A 20,955-nucleotide genomic window follows, 5' to 3' on the forward strand; every position below is an offset into this window, starting at 1 on the left:
AGGAATGGGTTTCTCACCAAATTATGCCACATCCATCTATGCATATTCTACAGTCTAAACATGATGCATGATTCTCTTCATCAATGACTACATGTGATAATGCATTAAATGTCTCTAGTTTTTACATGAAACAAAATATTATATATGCTATAGCACAATAACCTTTAAGGTTTGGGGGGATTAAAAGTTTCAAGGAATTCATTTTTCATTATGTATCCTTTTATTGCAGGAGTTACAAACTATCTGCATTTTGGGAACCACTGTCATGATCCATGGGTATGTGGACAAACAAGTCCGCACTGCCATAGCGGAGAGCAGATGGCCAAACAACAGAGTACCAAGTCAATGCAAAGTCCAAGTACAAGGGTACCTGTATTAATCCAGACAGTAGCAGCGGCTAGGCACAGATGGAACTTTGTCGGCAGGTAATGCAAAACATGGCGGAAGGTACCAGGCGTGGCAGATGGCAAAACACGCCTCCAACAATAGAAAGGGCACATGAACAAACACAGCACAAGATACAGGTAGCAGGGCACGGGAACACTGGGAACAGGATATGACTAAGGGACCATTTGCAAGACTAACATGGAAATACACAAGAACACTCAGGCAAGGGGTGAAAGGGCAGGGTCCTTTTTATAGTCCAGGGTGATGTGTGGATAATTAGTTAATACTTTACATGTGCGCACGCTGGCCCTTTAAGGCCGGGAACAAGCTCACGCACGCACCCTAGTGGTCACTGCAGGGCAGGATGGCCACATGTGCTGGCATTTCCGGGGAGGGAGACATCGACAGGATTAGAGGGGTCAGCAGGTAAGGAGAGGCGGCTGTCCGCAACCGCGGCTGTTACAGCCACATACATGGCTAGCTGCCATCTTGAGTCCTCAATAATTGTAGCATAGAGATACACACACAATCAAATTTTTTCGAGTATCAGTTTCACTGGCATTTATTGAATGAAAAATATACAGTACTGTGCAAAATTTTTAGGCAGTTCTGGAAACATGCTGAAAGGTAAGAATGCTTTCAAAAATAGAAGAGTTAATAGCTTTTTTTTTATCAATTAAAATACAAAATGAATGAACAGAAGAGAAATCCTAAATCAAATCAATATTTGGAGTAACAGCATTAATTCTTCTAGGTACACTTGCTCAAAGTCATGGATTTTGTAGCATTATAGTCAGGTGTATGATTAACCAATTATACCAAACAGGTGATAATAATCATCATTTTCATATGTAGGTTGACAAATACTCATTATCTGTAACAGAAACAGCTGTGTAGGAGACTTAAAACTGGATGAGGAACAGCCAAACTCCGCTACAAAGGTGAGGTTAACACACTGACACACTATAACAGCCCAGTAGGATAGTGTGGGTGTTTTTAATTTATGAGCTACGTATATGTATACTTGCAGCCATCAAGATAAATAGCATTAATTTATAATTCATTAGATTTTTGACCTGATAAGTAAACTGCGGGCGTTAAGGGTTTGTTGTGACTAATAACCCTAGAAAGTAAGCAGCTAATAGTCTTCAAGAACTGATCTACACCATTTTTACTCTGCAGGGAATAAGAATTGAGAACAGAAATAAGATCAATTAATCAGTTTCTTCTGTAATAGAAAGCAATTTAGAATCTTTAATTTGGTATGTATCCACCAGTGAAATTGTGTAGGATGCAGACCAGGCGGAAATAAAGGGTTAGAAAATTTGAGAATTAAAGGGAATCTGTCACCATATCTAACCCCCTCAACCTGAGGTAACCATGCCATAGTGTAACAAAGAGTCTAGTCATGTAATTCCTTCGTCTTTACTCACCTGCAATCCCCCAAAATTTTCCCATACATTTTCTACGATGTCTATGCCAATCACCTCAAAACCACGCTCACTCCGCTGCTGCTCTCTGCCCCACATCATGAATGTTCATCTTTAACAGCTCCTGTCCATGCGCAGGATTTTCTGGAGGCTTGCTTGTGACATTAGCTGCAGGGGATCTTTCCCTCAGGGTGGAAGGGCAGGGATCAGAATTGCTCATTTACATCTGGTGGACTACACAATGTGTGCATATCATTCAGAGACTACTTAGGGGCTAGACAGTGAATATCCAAAAAGTAAATACATATTCTGACTTGGGGTCGGGACCTGTATTTGCGGCTTACTTTATTTAATGGTAGAAAAAGTTTGTGACAGTCTTTTTTAAGGAGAAAGAATTAAGAAGTGAATTCTGCACGACCGTTATGAAGCAAAGTAGAAATTCTTAGCAGAGTAATTATAGGGGTCTATAGGACTTTCTGAGGACCAGATAAGGGCCTGTAATGAAGGTGGGGTGACTAAATGTATTTCAAGGGCTACCCAATGGGGCGGATCCCCAGCGCTGTGCATGGACACTAACTGTGTTTGTCTGGCGAACATATAATATTTATGTAGATTTGGAACCGATACTTCACCCACCCATTTGTGAACATACATAGTAATCATTTTTATGCAGGAGTGCTTGCGCGTCCATGTAAAATGGGAAAAATCTTGGTTAATTTTTTTATTCTTTTCAGCAGGGAGAACTGGGGTGGGAAAGGTACGAAAGTAATGAAGGATTTTTGAAAGAGTGACCATTTTTAAAGTGTGGATCCCTCCCACCCAGAAGATTCCCAGGCGGTTCGTTTTTTAACAGCATATAAGAAAAATGTGGTACAGTTCTACTTAGAGTCTAGTGACTTCATTAGTTTATCCCTAAGTAAGGAAGCTAATAATTCTAAATCTGGTAATCAAAGTTAATTTCAATACAATTTTGAGTGGACTGAGGAGTATTAAAAAATAATTTAAAAAAATGTGTTGGTGTTAACACAAGACCAAAGTACTCAAGCAAATTTATAAGATTTGGAAAGGAAGTAAATGGTTTCATTGAAGTAAGGACAAGGTCATCTGCAAAAAGATTTGCTTTATATTCTTGAGGTCCAATGGTAACACTGTTAATATTGGGACTGACTCTAAGGAAAATGGCCGCGAGTTCTATAGCAAGGATGAAGAGGGTTAGGATATGGGATAGCCCTGCCTTGTTCCTCTGTGTATAGTGTGTAGTAGGGAGTTTCAAATAGGCTATTGGATTGCTTTATAGAGTATGAATTGCCTAAAGAAGAGGTCCTTTAATACGCATTACCCCCAAGACTCGGAAAAGGAATTGCCAGGAAAAGCTGTCAAGCGCACTGTGAAGTCAGTACATGGGGAGCTGATTTCCGTTATAGCAATGTTAGCGTAATTGTAAAGTACACAGGGCCAGCTTTAGGGGTGTGCGACCTGTGCCTTTGCACAGGGCAAATCACTCCAGCAAGTGAAAGGGGGCACTGCGCTGGCTCCCTTCCCCTGCTTGTTTCAGAAGATCCCGGGCCCGGCGACTCAGCAGTCGCCTTTCCGCCCGGGTGCTTCTTCACTCAGTGCCGTCGCTACCGCTGTAGCAGCCATAGCGGCTGCTAGCGACGACACTGGGCATGAGGACGGTGGCGCCGCTGGCAGCAGCTGTGGCTACTACAGCGGTAGCGACGGCACTATAGTAGAGCAGGGAGGTATCTCCCTTCTCTGCTATCTACTAGCGCCACTGTAGCTCCCTGAAGGAGCAGAATCCCCGTGTGGCCGAGGATTCCGCTCCTGGAGCGCTCCGCTTGAGGTTGTCATGTAGACCCACTGGGCCGTACCGCCTTGGCGGTATGGCAGCTGGCCAACAGGGCACAGGTCAGAGTCTATAGTTCATATAGGGTACATGTGGCAGCTCGGACAGTAGCAAGGCAGGCTTGGCAGGAACTAGGCAGCAGGTAGACGTCAGGCGTGGAGAAGCAGGACAGGCATGGTATACAGCACGGCTACAGCTCAGCACGGCACTAGATCAGGATACAGGTTACAGGATAAAGGAACAGGGAACACTGGGAGCAGGAAACACTAGGGGACCATTTGCAAGACAAACTTGGAATACGACAACAACACTCAGGCGTTGGAAGAAGGGGTTGGGACCTTCTTATAGCCCAAGGTTATCCGGGAGCAATTAGCTCAATCTCCAACAGTGCGCTCTCGCTTCTTAAGTCTGGACTGAGCTCGTGAGCGCACCCTGGTGGTCACTGTGGAGCAGGACGGCCATATGTGCAGACATCTCTTGAGAGAAGGGCGTCGACTGGATGGAAGGAGTTCGTGGTCAGCGACATTAAAGATGTCTCTGTCTATATATGGACAGTGGCATCAGGGGAAACTCCTGAAGCGAAATCCCTGTCCACAGCATTGCTGACTCTGTGAACGGGATTCCACTCCAGGAGAAGTCAATGACGTCACTGTCCATAAATGGACACAGACAACAGGAGCTTCTCCTGGAGTGGAATCCCCGGTCACAGTGTCGGCAACGGGAATTCCGCTTCAGGAGTTTCCCCTAATGTCACTGTCTATATATGGACAGAGACATCAAATGAAGCGCTCCAGGAGCAGAATCCCCGGCCGGGATTCCACTCAGGGATTCCACTCCTTCAGGGAGCTACAGTGGCGCTATCTACAGGAAGGGGGGTGCTATATACAAGGGGGCTGTGGGCTGTGTGGCACTACCTACAAGGGGGCTGTGGGCTGTGTGGCACTACCTACAAGGGGGCTGTGGGCTGTGTGGAACCACCAACAAGGGGGCTGTGTGGCACTTCCTACCAGGGGGCTGTGTGGTGCTACCTACCAGGGGGCTGTGTGGTGCTACCTACCAGGGGGCTGTGTGGCACTCCCTACCAGGGGGCTGTGTGGCGCTCCCTACCAGGGGCCTGTGTTCCACTCCCTACAAGGGGACTGTGTGGCGCTCTCTACCAGGGGGCTGCCTGGCGCTCCCTACCAGGGGGCTGTGTGGCGCTTTCTCTACAGGGGGCTATATGGCTCTCTCTACAGGGGGGTTGTGTGGCACTCCCTAATGGGGGCTGTGTGGCGCTCTCTACAGGGGGCTGTGTGGTGCTCTCTACTAGGGGCTGTGTGGCGCTCTCTACTAGGGGCTGTGTGGCGCTCTCTACTAGGGGCTGTGTGGCGCTCTCTACTAGGGGCTGTGTGGCGCTCTCTACTAGGGGCTGTGTGGCGCTCTCTACAGGGGGCTGTGTGGCGCTCTCTACAAGGGGGCTGTGTGGCACTCTCTACTGTGGGCTGTGTGGTGCCCTCTACAGGGCGCTGTGTGGTGCTCTCTACAAAGGGGCTGTGTGGCGCTCTCTACAAGGGGGCTGTGTGGCACTATCTACAAGAGGGCTGTGTGGCGCTACCTACAGGGGGCTGTGTAGCACTACCTACAAGGGAGCTGTGTGGCGCTACCTACAAGGGCCTGTGTGGCGCTACCTACAAGGTGCTGTGTGGCGCTACCTACAAGGGACTGTGTGGCGCTCTCTACAAGGGACTGTGTGGCGCTCTCTACAAGGGGGCTGTGTGGCATTATCTACAAGGGGGCTGTGTGGCATTATCTACAAGGTGGCTGTGTGGCGCTACCTACAAGGGGCTGTGTGGTGCTAGCTACAAGGGGCTGTGTGGCACTACCTACAGGGGGAATCTGTGAGTGGGGGATGATGGTCATTTTACTGTGAGTGGGGGCTGATGGTCATTTTACTGTGTGGCGGGTTGATGGTCATTTTACTGTGAGTGGGGGGCTGATGGTCATTACTGTGAGTGGGGGACTGATGGTCATTTTACTGTGAGTGGGGGGCTGATGGTCATTACTGTGGGTGGGGGGCTGATAGTTATTTTACTGTGAGTGGGGGCTGATGGTCTTCAAGTGGTTTCCGCCTCTGACCTCCAATTGAAATTAATAGGAGGCAGAAAATACCTGCGACGCCTATTTGGAGCTTTTTTGCCTGCGTCTTTTGCATTCACTTCAACGGCTTAAGAAAAAACGCAAAACAAAAAGGTCAAACAACGCAGTCAGTTCCTGAAGGAATTTTCAGGCAGTTTTTTTTTGCCTTACAGAAAACACTGTGTGAACATACCCTATAAGTGTAGTGCCTATTTTTAGCCGTTTTCTATCTTTCGAGAAACAATTTTTGGTAGGGTTGCCCTGAGGAAATTTTATTTTTCCAGTGCTGGATCGAGTTCTAAAAGGTCGGGAAACTCTGTACTAGGCTACAGGATCACGCCGGCCGACGCAAGGATCCCGTCGTGAAGCAGCTCAGTTCGTCGTGGGAACGGGGCCTAGGTGAGTACAATTTTTGTTTTTGTTTGGGAGCACTGTCTACAAGGGGGAGGTGGGGGCTGTATGGCACTGTCTACAAGGGGGAGGTGGGGGGCTGTATGGCACGATCTACAAGGAGGCGGTGGGGGATTATGGCACTGTCTACAGGGAGGCTGTATGGCAAAATCTACAGGGGGGCACTATACTGTGTGGGGGCCACTAAGTGGACATTATACTGTGTAGGGGTACTACAGGGGACATAATACTGTGGGCACAATTAGAGGACAAAATACTCTGTACTTGAAGGGGTTGTAATATATTATTATTATTATTATACTGTATGGGGGCACTAAAGGGGCATTATAATTTTTTTATGGTGTATTTTTTTTTTAATGATGGGGGTGGGGCGCCGAAAGATCATTTCGCACGGGGAGCCATCTATCCTAAGGCCGGCCCTGAAATTACAGACTAATAAACCACCAGTGATTAAAAGCAGATAATCAGGTAATCGCCACACATATACTGAGGGAACAGTGCCTTACTAAAGGGGAGACTGGAGAGTCACTTTAATTATGTAAAATGTACTATCTACTAAACAGTACATATATATTTGATATCAAGCTGTCTATTCGATTCTTTTCTTATATATGCTTCTCAATTATATATTATGTACTGTAAAATGTACTTTTATATATGCCTTATATTATTTGTACTGCATGATTATTATTTGAGGCATTTATTACACCCTCCTGCCCTGGTAAGTGTAAAAGTAACTAAAGTATTCTGTGAGCTTGTTCTCACTCTCACTTTCCTTCTCCTTTTTCTGTTATGATGGGGCACTGTGATTCCTTTGTTGTGCTCTGGTGTTGTTCCTTCCTGCGTCTCCTAATTTTCTTAAGCTTCATCTATGTCGTTTTTTTTTATATATCTTCCTGTCTTTCTTTGAATTTTATTTCCTTTTTCTCTTCTCTTGAGACTATTTTTTTCCTGCACATTTCCTTTTTAATGCTTTTCTTTCTTTTATGTTAATACTTTAGTCTAGTTCACTAAGCCAGCTGAACACGCCTTATTCCTGCCAGTCAAAATAAAAAACGGAAAGTGAACCAAACTTAGTTCTGAATTAATATTCTCCATGAAATAAGATACCTCAAAATATTTTAAACAGTAAAAAAGGCAACCACATATTTCCGAAGTAATAGTGCCAGTAGTAAATTTAAATATAATTTGTAAAGGAGCAAATGTTAAGAATATGAATTCATTCCTTCAGTGCAACCATATGTTCTAAAAAAAAAAAGGAAAGAAAACTGATGTTAGGGATGGGTATTCCTCCTGGATGGTATTTGAGAATATTAGTATTAAAATAGGAACTTGTTGATAAGTGTGAGTATTGCGCACAAGAATTCAGAGAGGAAATGGCAATTTTTCTTTTCCATAGATACATTTGTTTATTTGCTCACATTACAGAAGACAAAAAGTTATGTTGTTTTGTAGTTTACATTATATAACACTTCAGTTCTAGGATGTCAGTCTGTTTATTTCTGCATTAACCCCTTCCCTCTTTGGCCACTTTTGACGTTCCTGACAGAGCCTCATTTTCAAATCTGACATGTTTCACTTTATGTGGTAATAACTTTGGAATGCTTTTACCTATCCAAGTGATTCTGAGTTTGTTTATTCGTGACACATTGGACTTTATATTACTGCCACAATTTGCTCAATTCATTCAGTATTTAATTGTGGAAAAACACCAAAATTTAGCGAAAAATTTCAAAAATTAGCATTTTTCTAAACTTAAATGTATCTGCTTGTAAGATAGGCAGTTATACCACACAAAATTGTTGCTAATTAACATCCCCCATATGTCTACTTTAGATTGCCATCATGTTTTGAACATCCTTTTATTTTTCTAGGACGTTACAAGGCTTAGAACTTTAGCAGCAATTTCTCACATTTTCAAGAAAATTTCATAAGGCTGTTTTTACAGGGTCCAGTTCAGTTGTGAAGTGGCTTCGAGGGTCTTATGAATTAGAAACCCCCAATAAGTCACCCCATTTTAAAAACGTCACCCCTCAAAGTATTTGAACCAGCATTTAGAAAGTTTCTTAACCCTTTAGACGTTTCACAGAAATGAAAGCAAAGTAAAAGTGAAATTAAATAATTTCATTTTTTTCCGCAGAAATTCATATTTAATCCATGTTTTTTTTCTAATACAGAAAGTCTTGCCAGAGAAATGATACTCAATATTTATTTCCCAGGTTCTGCAGTTTTAGGAAATATCCCACATTTGGCCCTAGCCTGCTAATGGACTGAAGCACCGGCCTCAGAAGCAAAGGAGCACCTAGAGGATTTTGGGGCCTTCTTTTTATTAGAATATATTTAATGCACCACGTCAGGTTTGAAGGGCTCTTGCGGTGCCAAAACAGTGGAAATCCCCCAAAAGTGACCCCATTTGGAAAAACATAATTATAATGAGCATTTTGACCTCACAGCTTTATTGCAGAAAAATAAAATCTAAATTTTTTCAAAGAAAATGTAGATTTAGCTAATTTTTTCTCATTTCTACGAGGACTAAAGGGGAAAAAGCACTGCGACATTTGTAAAGCAATTTCTCCAGAGTAAAACAGTACCACACATGTGGTCATAAATGGCTGTTTGAACCCAGGGCAGGGCTTGGAAATGAAAGAGCGCCATTTGGCTTTTGGTGCTCAAATTTAGCAGGAATGGTTTGCGGAGGCCATGTCGCAATTGCAAAGCCCCTGAGGGGAAAAAACAGTGGAAACCCCCCACAAGTGACCCTATTTTGGAATCTACATCCATTGAGGAAACTATCTAGACATATAGTGGGTATATTGACCGCACAGGTTTTTTGCAAAAATTATTGGAGGTAGGCCGTGAAAATGAAAATCTAAATTTTTTCATAGAAAATGTAGGTTTAGCTATTTTTTTTCTCATTTCCACAAAGACTAAAGGAGAAAAAGAACCATAAAATTTGTAAAGAAATTTCTCCAGAGTAAAACAATACCCCACATGTGGTCATAAATGGCTGTTTGGACACACGACAGGGCTTAGAAGGGAAAGAGCGCCATTTGGCTTATGGTGCTCAAATTCAGCGGGAATGGTTTGTGGAGGCCATGTCACATTTGCAAAGCCCCTGAGGGACCAAAACAGGGAAAACGCCCAAAAAGGGACTATTTAGGAAACTACACCTCTTGAGGAATTCGTCTAGTGGTGTAGTGAGCATTTTGAGCCTACAGGTGTTTCATAGAATTTATTAGAATTGGGCAGTGAAAATAAAAACAATCCCTTTTCTTCAATAAGACGTAGCTTTAGCTCGAAATTTTTCATTTTCTCAACAAATAAAGGAAAAAAAGAACACCAACATTTGTAAAGCAATTTCTCCCGAGTACGGTAATACCTCATTTGTGGTCATAAACGGCTGTTTGGGCAGACAGTAGGGCTCAGAAGAGAAGGAGCGCCATTTGGCTTTTGGAGTGCAGATTTTGCTATATTGGTTTCTGGGCGCTATGTCGCATTTGCAAAGCCCCTGTGGCACCAAAACAGTGGAAACCCCAGAAGTGACCCCATTTTGGAAACGAAACCCCTCAAAGTATTCAACTAGAGGTGTAGTGAGCATGTTAACCCTGCAGGTGTTTTACAGAAATTAGTGTGCACTCGATGTTGCAGAGTGAAAATGGGATTTTTTCCATAGATATGCCTGTAACGTCCGTCGTCGCTGACCATGAACTCCTTCCATCCAGTCGACGCCCTTCTCTCCAGAGATGTCTGCACATAAGGCCGCCCTGTTCCACAGTGACCACCAGGGTGCGCTCGCGAGCTCAGTCCAGACTTAAGAAGCCAAAGCGCACGCAGGTGGGAGATTGAGCTGATTGATCCCAGAGCACCCTGGGCTATAAGAAGGGCTGTGACCCTCCCTGCAATGCCTGAGCGTTGTTTGTCGTATCCAAAGTGTTTCTATGCAAATGGTCTTCTAGTGTTTTCCAGTTCCCAGTGTTCCCCGTACCTGTATCCTTTATCCTGTGCTATCCTCGTCAAATGCCGTGCTGTAGTCATGCTGTGCTGTATTCCACGCCAGTCCTGCTACTCCACGCCTGACGTCTACCTGCTGCCTAGTCCCAGCTGAGCCTGCTTTGCTACTGTCCAAGCTTGCCACAGGTACACTATACAAACTATAGACTGTGACCTGTGCCCTGTTGGCCAGCTGCCATACCGTCAAGGCGGTTCGACCCAGTGGGTCCACGAACCCAATGTGACAATGCCAATATGTGGTGACCAGCTTGTGCCACCATAACAAGACAGCTCTCTAATTATTATGCTGTGTTTCCCGGGTTTAGAATCGCCCTACATGTGGCCCTAATCTTTTGCCTGGACATTTGACAGGGCTCAGGATTAAAAGAGTACCATGTAAAATTGAGGCCTAATTTGGCGATTTACACAGTATTGGTTCACAACTGCAGAGGTTCTGATGTGAAATAATAAAAGAAACCGCTGAAAAGTGACCCCATTTTGGAAACTGCACCCCTCAAGGCATTTATTAAGGGGTGTAGTGAGTATTTTCACCCCACAGGTCTTTTCCTTAAATGATTGAGCTGCGGATGGTGAAAAGTAAAAATGTAAATTTTTCCCTAGATATGCCATTTCAGTGGCAATTATGTTGTGCCCAGCTTGTGCCACTGGAGACACACACCCAAAAAATTGTTAAAAGGATTCTCCCGGGTTTGGCGATGCCATATATGAGGAAGTAAACTGCTATATGGGCACACTGTAGGGTTCAGAAGGGAGGGATCGCCATTTGGCTTTTGGAGCGTGGATTTTACATGGTAGTAGTTTTGTTTGGAGTCTTACTGGTATTTCAGTTTATAATTTGGGGGTACATGTAAGCTGGGCAGTACATCAGGGGCATAGTCAGGTGGTGTAATAATGAGTAGAGATGAGCAAACCGGGACAACCGAACCCGGTTTCGGTCCGAACTTCAGGAAAAGTTCGGTTCGCAGCGAATCCGAACTTCACCGGGTTCGGCCGAACCCGTTTTGACCGAACCCGGCTACATTTTTGGCGCCTGCCACATGTTACATCTAAAATGGAGGATTTCACAAGATCACCTGACATCAGGCTACCCCATAATGCCTTGCAAACGGCTCTCCCAGCCAATCGGGAGGCAGCATAGGGGCGGGCTCAAACCTGCAATAAAAGTCTATGCACGGAGCTCAGCGGCCATTTTACAGACAGGAGCTGTAGGGATAGCATCTCTGTGCAGTCAGGGAAAGCTTTAGGAATCTAAAAGGCAGGAATTCAGAAATCAAAGGGGCTCATCCACTACTCACTACTCAGCCAGTGTGTGAATACGCTTTTATAAGGGGCTCATCCCCGTTGCATCCAACTTGCAATACAGGCAGCCTTTGTAGTAGTGGTAGTAGTAGTACTACAAGGCCCAGCATTCCCTGAGTGCACTGCAGCGAGGCTGATTGAAATTCTCATTCATTGCCATTTGCCAAGCCAGTGTCAGTGTGTGAATACGCTTTTAGAAGGGGCTCATCCCCGGCCGTTAACATAACAAACAATCCAACTTGGGATACAGGCAGCCTAGTAGTACTACAAGGCCCAGCATTCCCTGAGTGCACTGCAGCGAGGTTGATTGAAATTCTCATTCATTGCCATTTGCCAAGCCAGTGTCAGTGTGTGAATACACTTTTAGAAGGGTCTCATCCCTGGCCGTTAACAGGAATAACAATCCAACTTGCGATACAGGCAGCCTAGTAGTACTACAAGGCCCAGCATTCCCTGAGTGCACTGCAGCGAGGCTGATTGAAATTCTCATTCATTGCCATTTGCCAAGCCAGTGTCCGTGTGTGAATACGCTTTTAGAAGGGGCTCATCCCTGGCCGTTAACAGGAATAACAATCCAACTTGCGATACAGGCAGCCTAGTAGTACTACAAGGCCCAGCATTCCCTGAGTGCACTGCAGCGAGGCTGATTGAAATTCTCATTCATTGCCATTTGCCAAGCCAGTGTCCGTGTGTGAATACGCTTTTAAAAGGGGCTCATCCCTGGCCGTTATTAACAGGAATAACAATCCAACTTGCGATACAGGCAGCCTAGTAGTACTACAAGGCCCAGCATTCCCTGATTGCACTGCAGCGAGGCTGATTGAAATTCTCATTCATTGCCATTTGCCAAGCCAGTGTCAGTGTGTGAATACGCTTTTAGAAGGTGCTCATCCCTGGCCGTTAACAGGAATAACAATCCAACTTGCGATACAGGCAGCCTAGTAGTACTACAAGGCCCAGCATTCCCTGAGTGCACTGCAGCGAGGCTGATTGAAATTCTCATTCATTGCCATTTGCCAAGCCAGTGTCAGTGTGTGAATACGCTTTTAGAAGGGGCTCATCCCTGGCCGTTAACATAACAAACAATCCAACTTGGGATACAGGCAGCCTAGTAGTACTACAAGGCCCAGCATTCCCTGAGTGCACTGCAGCGAGGCTGATTGAAATTCTCATTCATTGCCATTTGCCAAGCCAGTGTCAGTGTGTGAATACACTTTTAGAAGGGGCTCATCCCTGGCCGTTAACAGGAATAACAATCCAACTTGCGATACAGGCAGCCTAGTAGTACTACAAGGCCCAGCATTCCCTGAGTGCACTGCAGCGAGGCTGATTGAAATTCTCATTCATTGCCATTTGCCAAGCCAGTGTCAGTGTGTGAATACGCTTTAAGAAGGGGCTCATCCCCGGCCGTTAACATAACAAACAATCCAACTTGCGATACAGGCAGCCTAGTAGTACTACAAGGCCCAGCATTCCCTGAGTGCACTGCAGCGAGGCTGATTGAAATTCTCATTCATTGCCATTTGCCAAGCCAGTGTCAGTGTGTGAATACGCTTTTAGAAGGGGCTCATCCCCGGCCGTTAACATAACAAACAATCCAACTTGGGATACAGGTAGCCTAGTAGTACTACAAGGCCCAGCATTCCCTGAGTGCACTGCAGCGAGGCTGATTGAAATTCTCATTCATTGCCATTTGCCAAGCCAGTGTCCGTGTGTGAATACGCTTTTAGAAGGGGCTCATCCCTGGCCGTTAACAGGAATAACAATCCAACTTGCGATACAGGCAGCCTAGTAGTACTACAAGGCCCAGCATTCCCTGAGTGCACTGCAGCGAGGCTGATTGAAATTCCCATTCATTGCCATTTGCCAAGCCAGTGTCCGTGTGTGAATACGCTTTTAGAAGGGGCTCATCCCCGGCCGTTAACAGGAATAACAATCCAACTTGCGATACAGGCAGCCTAGTAGTACTACAAGGCCCAGCATTCCCTGAGTGCACTGCAGCGAGGCTGATTGAAATTCTCATTCATTGCCATTTGCCAAGCCAGTGTCAGTGTGTGAATACGCTTTTAGAAGGGGCTCATCCCTGGCCATTAACAGGAATAACAATCCAACTTGCGATACAGGCAGCATAGTAGTACTACAAGGCCCAGCATTCCCTGAGTGCACTGCAGCGAGGCTGATTGAAATTCCCATTCATTGCCATTTGCCAAGCCAGTGTCCGTGTGTGAATACGCTTTTAGAAGGGGCTCATCCCCGGTCGTTAACAGGAATAACAATCCAACTTGCGATACAGGCAGCCTAGTAGTACTACAAGGCCCAGCATTCCCTGAGTGCACTGCAGCGAGGCTGATTGAAATTCTCATTCATTGCCATTTGCCAAGCCAGTGTCAGTGTGTGAATACGCTTTTAGAAGGGGCTCATCCCTGGCCATTAACAGGAATAACAATCCAACTTGCGATACAGGCAGCCTAGTAGTACTACAAGGCCCAGCATTCCCTGATTGCACTGCAGCGAGGCTGATTGAAATTCTCATTCATTGCCATTTGCCAAGCCAGTGTCAGTGTGTGAATACGCTTTTAGAAGGGGCTCATCCCTGGCCATTAACAGGAATAACAATCCAACTTGCGATACAGGCAGCCTAGTAGTACTACAAGGCCCAGCATTCCCTGATTGCACTGCAGCGAGGCTGATTGAAATTCTCATTCATTGCCATTTGCCAAGCCAGTGTCAGTGTGTGAATACGCTTTTAGAAGGGGCTCATCCCTGGCCATTAACAGGAATAACAATCCAACTTGCCATACAGGCAGCCTAGTAGTACTACAAGGCCCAGCATTCCCTGAGTGCACTGCAGCGAGGCTGATTGAAATTCTCATTCATTGCCATTTGCCAAGCCAGTGTCAGTGTGTGAATACGCTTTTAGAAGGGGCTCATCCCTGGCCATTAACAGGAATAACAATCCAACTTGCGATACAGGCAGCCTAGTAGTACTACAAGGCCCAGCATTCCCTGATTGCACTGCAGCGAGGCTGATTGAAATTCTCATTCATTGCCATTTGCCAATCCAGTGTCAGTGTGTGAATACGCTTTTAGAAGGGGCTCATCCCTGGCCGTTAACAGGAATAACAATCCAACTTGCGATACAGGCAGCCTAGTAGTACTACAAGGCCCAGCATTCCCTGATTGCACTGCAGCGAGGCTGATTGAAATTCCCATTCATTGCCATTTGCCAAGCCAGTGTCCGTGTGTGAATACGCTTTTAGAAGGGGCTCATCCCTGGCCATTAACAGGAATAACAATCCAACTTGCGATACAGGCAGCATAGTAGTACTACAAGGCCCAGCATTCCCTGAGTGCACTGCAGCGAGGCTGATTGAAATTCCCATTCATTGCCATTTGCCAAGCCAGTGTCCGTGTGTGAATACGCTTTTAGAAGGGGCTCATCCCCGGCCGTTAACAGGAATAAGACTGCAAGGACCCATTATCCACTTTACCTGCCCAGGACCTTAACCATCCTTCTTTGAATTAACACACCAACACCTTCTTTATGCAAATGTGGAAGTGGCCACAGCTTTATTATTATTTACAACCATCGGCATGAAGACATATATATATTTATTTATTTCCTCTCCTCCTGAAATGCCGATGCTCCCTGTCTCCATCAGGCATGTAGGGTGCTACCTCCGTCTTCATCTGCCGTACTTTCCGCCAAGAAGGGGGAACTGAGAAACCTACTCAGTCCCCCGACCACCCCCACCAAGCAACGCCAGCCCTCTCTCGGCACCATCCAAGAGATCCAATAAAAAGATATCGAGCCCGATATCATTCAGATGCACTCCATCCGGTGCCAGCAGATCTGCATTATCCCCCTCCAGGGATTGGTGTCGCAACCCGATCCCCCCTATAGAGCGAATGAACCGCGACACCCGCACATTAATTAACCTGCGCACTCTCTCCAAAGCTGCCATATTCCTCGCTCCTCGCCACACCGTGCGCGCCACTATTTCGGACCAGACTATCACGCAACGGGCGAACAGATCCCGAAAACGCGCCAAATCAGTTCGTATAATTGACAATAACTCAGCCATTTTCACTTGGCCGATATCATTTCCACCCGCATGGATGATTAGGACAACAGGTCCGTACGTGTGCCTTGTAACTGCCACTACTTCTGGCAGTAACTGCACCCACCGTAATCCCCGGACACCTCTCCAATGGACGTCGGCCTGTGCGAGGCCCAAATTCGGACCTAATGGCCTTCGACCCGCTCGAACCGCTGCCCAATGCACATACGAATGCCCCAAGATCCACACTTGGGGGCGCCGCAACCCTAACAAAGAAATTAAGCTACATTCCGGTCAAATGAAAATTACAGGCAGGGTTAACATAACACTCCATATAACAGGAAGGAAAAACAGGGGGGGGGGGGGGGAAGGGGAGGGGGGGGAAGGGGAGGGGGCGACCTTTCTTATGAAAACTTCCAGCTTACACCATCTTTAAAACCAGATCAGGTCGCACATATGACTTATAGCTATTAGAGCGCCATCTACCCAGACTCATGATAGCCGCTGAATCCAAGCCCAAGGCATCCGCCTCAGTTGCCGCACCTATCCTAAATGAATGTGTACCAAACTCGCCCGGCGGCAAACCTAGATACTTCAAGCCGGCCTTAAAAATCGCCTCAAATTGAAAACGCGACATCGCGGATCCATCCTGATGGATCAAGAATTGCGTCCCGGGCACTCGGACCAACACGAATTCCTGGACCCATTTTACCGGGCAATACTGCCCCCCAATCCTCCCAATCGACAGCCAAGCCCCCTTTCCTACCACATCAGTCTTTGACCTCCGCACACAGACCCTGAGCGAATCTCCCAACGTTACTACATCCGATCCGAGAAGACCACCGCTCGCACTTACTCTGTGCGGAACCAGCTCACTAACCCGCAAAGCGGCAAAGAAAGCCAACGAAAACGCCGCGCCGAACAAGGACACTTCATATTCATCCCGACACACAAAACATAAAACGGCTAGAAGCCGACCCAAGTGAAAAAGATACTGGCCGCCTCGTGTCCCTTGAACACGCCTCTTTTTTCCACCCTTTTAAAGACTGCCGAACTACAAATTCTTTTGTAACATCTCTGCATCCCCACAATTTTAACATAAAGGCCACTCCTGCTAAAAACTTGCTCGCCGTGGCCGCACTACCCCCTTCCTGACGTATTTGTACCAAACTTGCTAACGTGACGTCCAGGTGACACCCCTCCTGTGATGGGAAGTCATTCCCCGCAATCTCCAACCACCGATCCCACGCTCTGCAATGACTCTTCCAAGTCGCCGGTACCACCGAACCCCTCAACAGTCTCATAAGTTGTCCTCGACCAGGGCCCATAAGTGAAGGGGGGGGGACACCCCTTCTGCCAAAGCTGCCGGGTGCAATTCCCGAAACCGGGACATCTGTGAACGAGACAAAGCATCAGCCATCACATTACTGACACCCGGAACATGTTTTGCACGAAACCACACATTCAAACGCAAACACTTCAAAACCAACCGTCTTAATAAAGCTAATACCGGCAACGAACTAGACGACAACCCGTTCACCGCATGCACCACCGCCATGTTGTCTGTCCAAAATACAATCCTCTTATTCACCATCACGCTACCCCATAACTCTATTGCAACTATAATAGGAAACAATTCCAATAGCGTTAAATTACGTAAGACTCCCAAATCACTCCAATGCAAGGGCCAAGGGGATCTACACCAACTTCGGCCCAAAATTGCTCCAAAACCATCACTTCCGGCTGCATCCGTAAATAATTCCAAATCTACATTAGACAACTCAGCGTCCTGACACACCGACCTCCCGTTAAACGAACTCAAAAAAGAATGCCAGACAAACAAATCCTTCCTCATACAAGAGGTTACCCGGATAAAATGATTTGGCTTCGAGATACCTCTAGTGGCTAAAGACAAACGCCTAGAAAAAACACGACCCATTGGAATTATACGACAAGCAAACACCAGCAATCCCATTAACGACTGTAACTGTTTTAACGTCACTTTTTTCGACCCCATGACCTGGTCAACCTGCGTCACTAGCCTTGCCAATTTATCATCTGGCAACCGAAAAATCATCCGCTCGCTATCTATTTCGATACCCAAAAATGACAAAACCGTTACAGGACCTTCCGTCTTATCCTCGGAAATAGGTACCCCGAAACGCGACATCACCTGTCGAAACACTCTCAGCAACGTGCTGCACAACCCAGAGCCCCCCGGGCCCACAAAAAGAAAATCATCCAGATAATGAATGACCGAGTCACAACCAGACTCCAAACGAACTACCCACTCTAAAAATGACGCAAACATCTCAAAGTAACTGCATGATATTGAACAACCCATAGGAAGGCACATATCCACGTAAAACCCTTTGTCTAAACAACAACCCAGCAGGTGAAAACACTCCGGATGAACCGGCAGCAAACGAAAGGCCGCTTCAATATCAGATTTGGCTAACAACGCCCCTTGTCCAGCCACCTGTACCAACCTTACTGCAACATCAAAAGACGTATACGAAACCGCCGCCTCCGCCCTAGAAATACCGTCATTAACAGAACCACCGCGAGGAAAAGAAAGGTGATGAATCAGCCTAAACTTTCCTCGTTCCTTCTTTGGAACTAAACCAAGGGGGGAAACTCGCAGATTCGTATACGGCGGCTCGCTGAATGGACCTGCCATTCTTCCTAATTCCACTTCTTTAGCTAATTTTAGCCGCGCAATGCCCACAATCTCATTGATCGACTTCAAATTGTCAGCCAATGACAATGTCGCAGAATATTCAAAAGGAATCTCAAAACCAAACGAAAACCCGCTAGTGAGCACCTCTGCTTCCCGCCTCCTGTGTTACCGCTCTAACCATGGGCCCATCTCGAGCACGTTCACCGGCGTTCTCCGCTGCGCCGGAAGGAGGTGCCTTGACCGGCTGCTTACCTCTCCGGAAACACCGGAGCGCCGAATGAGCGCCCCCACAGATGGAGCATTCATGTCGAAATTTGCACGTGGCAAAGAAACGACAGTGGCCCTCATTGTAGAGCCAACAGGCACCTGTGGACCTAGCGGCCGCAACTCCAGGGGCGGGGCCCGGTGCTGCGGCCGCACTGGGAAAGGGGCGTTGTTGCCTACTCCCTTGCGCTAAAATAAGCTGCAACCACACGTCCGTTGCCTTCGTCGCCCAACTAATATCAGGCGACAAAGCCAAACGTCGCCGAAATTCTTCATCATATCGCCACCAGGCCGCACCACCGTGCAGCCTGTGGGCGCTGAAAATTGTGTCAAAATAGACAAACAACTCGGCCCCTTTCCCAGGATAGCGTTGGCAAATAACATGAGCCAGTGTAGCGTAACACTGTACCCAGTTGCCAAATGTTTTCGCTACTTTTGCTTTCCTATCCGAACCTCTCTCAAAGCCCCGCTCCTTGTCGACAGTCACCTGCTCCACCGAGACCAAGGACCAAATATCCACAAATTCATTCCTCCAAATCTTGTCCTTGACCTCAGCTGACAAATGAGTCCCGAGAGGAGCGACTCCACAAAACAATGAATCTCTAAACGTCAAACTAGCTAAAGCATTCTCTTTCTCAGACGGGGGCATAGCTCCCTCTGGTGGCACAGAGGGACACGACGTTCCCTCATTCACTTTCAACCCAGCCACCACGGCTTTTAAAACAGAAATCAAATCCGCACCCGCTGCATTAGGTTTATTAAGCCATGCGTCACCGCAGGCCGACTCACCGCTCCCAGAGGTCCCACCGACTCCAGAGGGTCCTTCAGCCACTTGCCGCGGCACTGGAACCACGGCCTGCACCTCCTCCACCGGCCCGGCGGGAGGTACAACCTGGGACAGCTGCTCCTGATCCACCGACAAGCGCTGCACCTCCCGGCGTCGACTGCGTCTCTGCGGCCGTGAGGATCTCCTCGACGACCTCCTCCATGATCCGGATGATGCGGACGTCGTCGCAGACGAGGAGGAGAAACCATCGCTGGAAGACGAGGAATACCGTCGACCACGCCTCTTCCCGTCACCTGACCTGCGACGTCCATGATGGCCGTGCCGGCGATGTCCACCAGCCCGGCGTTTCCTCCCTCGCCTGGAACGCTCCCTTCTTGGACCTGCAGGAGAGAAAGATGACAAGGCAGGAGAAGGACAAATAGCATCCAAAACACCCTCACTCCTATCTTTCCTAGCACACTCCCCCCCTGCCCCTGATCCGTGCTGACAGGGGCCCGGGGGGGACCGGGGTGGAGAAGCGACAGGCACCGCAGAAGCCCCCGCCCCCTGGCTGGGCTGCTTGCTCACCGTCCGCCTCCCCGCACCCGCCGCCATCTTCTTTTTTCGTGCGCCGCCATCTTGTGTCCTGGCTGCACTGCGCCTGCCAGGACGTCCCGCCCCTGTTCCCCCCGCCGCCAATTCTGGCTGCGTAGAGAACAGCACGGGGAAAGATGGCGCCGACCCCGGCTGCACACAGGCCCCAGAAGCAAGTCCCAGCTCCTGTGAACATGCCGCATGGTAAGCGACCATGTCGGACCAGTCGCCTGAGTCCGCCATATTCACCCCACTGTCACGATAGTCGGCCGCTGCCTCCGCGCCCGCATCAGCAGCTCGAGGCGGGTTGTACCGTGCCCGTGCCGGTTTAACAGCCGCCCTCTTACCGCCATGGGGAAGGACGCCAGCGCGACGAGTGGACGGGGGGGAGGGGGGCACTATGTCGACCGACGAAGCACCCGTCGACATAGGCCTAGGGGACCTGCTGGGACCACCGCATGACTGTGCAGCAGTCACAGCACCCCTCATAGCAACAGGGCTAGGGCTTAGTCTAACCGGAGGGCGTGTAACGCGCTGCGGCCTACCTCGGGTAGCCGCTCCCGACTGTTCCATGCCCCGCTCAGCTCCTCGCCTCTCTCCTTCCTCCAACAGGGATTCCAGCCAGGCAGGCCCCTCTGCCGCTACCCGCTGTGCCACCTTCCGCAACAGTTCTTCTGCCATCTTCTTAACGACCACGCTCTGAATCTCCACAGCAGCAGCAAAGGTGTTTCTTCCACTGCAGCTTGAAGGTAAGAGGGCTTCCTGCTCCAAACCTCTGCCTTATATCTTCTTAACCACGCCCCTCTTACCCCTTGTTGACCAATCCTGATCCTGGGCATTATTTTAAACCGTTCCATCCTTTCTTAACCCCTTGCAGTCCCTGACACTCTCCCTAGGCGCTTCAGTGTCTACAACAATCCAACTTGCGATACAGGCAGCCTAGTAGTACTACAAGGCCCAGCATTCCCTGAGTGCACTGCAGCGAGGCTGATTGAAATTCTCATTCATTGCCATTTGCCAAGCCAGTGTCAGTGTGTGAATACGCTTTTAGAAGGGGCTCATTCCTGGCCGTTAACAGGAATAACAATCCA

At 47.7% G+C, this 20,955-nt stretch overlaps 1 long non-coding RNA gene across 1 annotated transcript in view; it reads left to right on the forward strand.

Annotated features, from left to right (window-relative positions):
• Positions 1–277: 277 nt before the first annotated feature.
• LOC142761024 (uncharacterized) overlaps positions 278–20,955 on the forward strand; it is a 39,187-nt gene continuing 18,509 nt past the window's right edge. Inside the window, exons 1-3 of the long non-coding RNA XR_012883482.1 lie at positions 278–425; positions 1,243–1,328; positions 2,552–2,687. This is a non-coding gene — a long non-coding RNA (uncharacterized LOC142761024). The remainder of the gene's footprint in view (positions 426–1,242; positions 1,329–2,551; positions 2,688–20,955) is intronic.

The sequence above is a fragment of the Rhinoderma darwinii genome, chromosome 4, assembly GCF_050947455.1.
Source record: "Rhinoderma darwinii isolate aRhiDar2 chromosome 4, aRhiDar2.hap1, whole genome shotgun sequence".
Taxonomy (NCBI): Eukaryota; Metazoa; Chordata; class Amphibia; order Anura; family Rhinodermatidae; genus Rhinoderma; species Rhinoderma darwinii.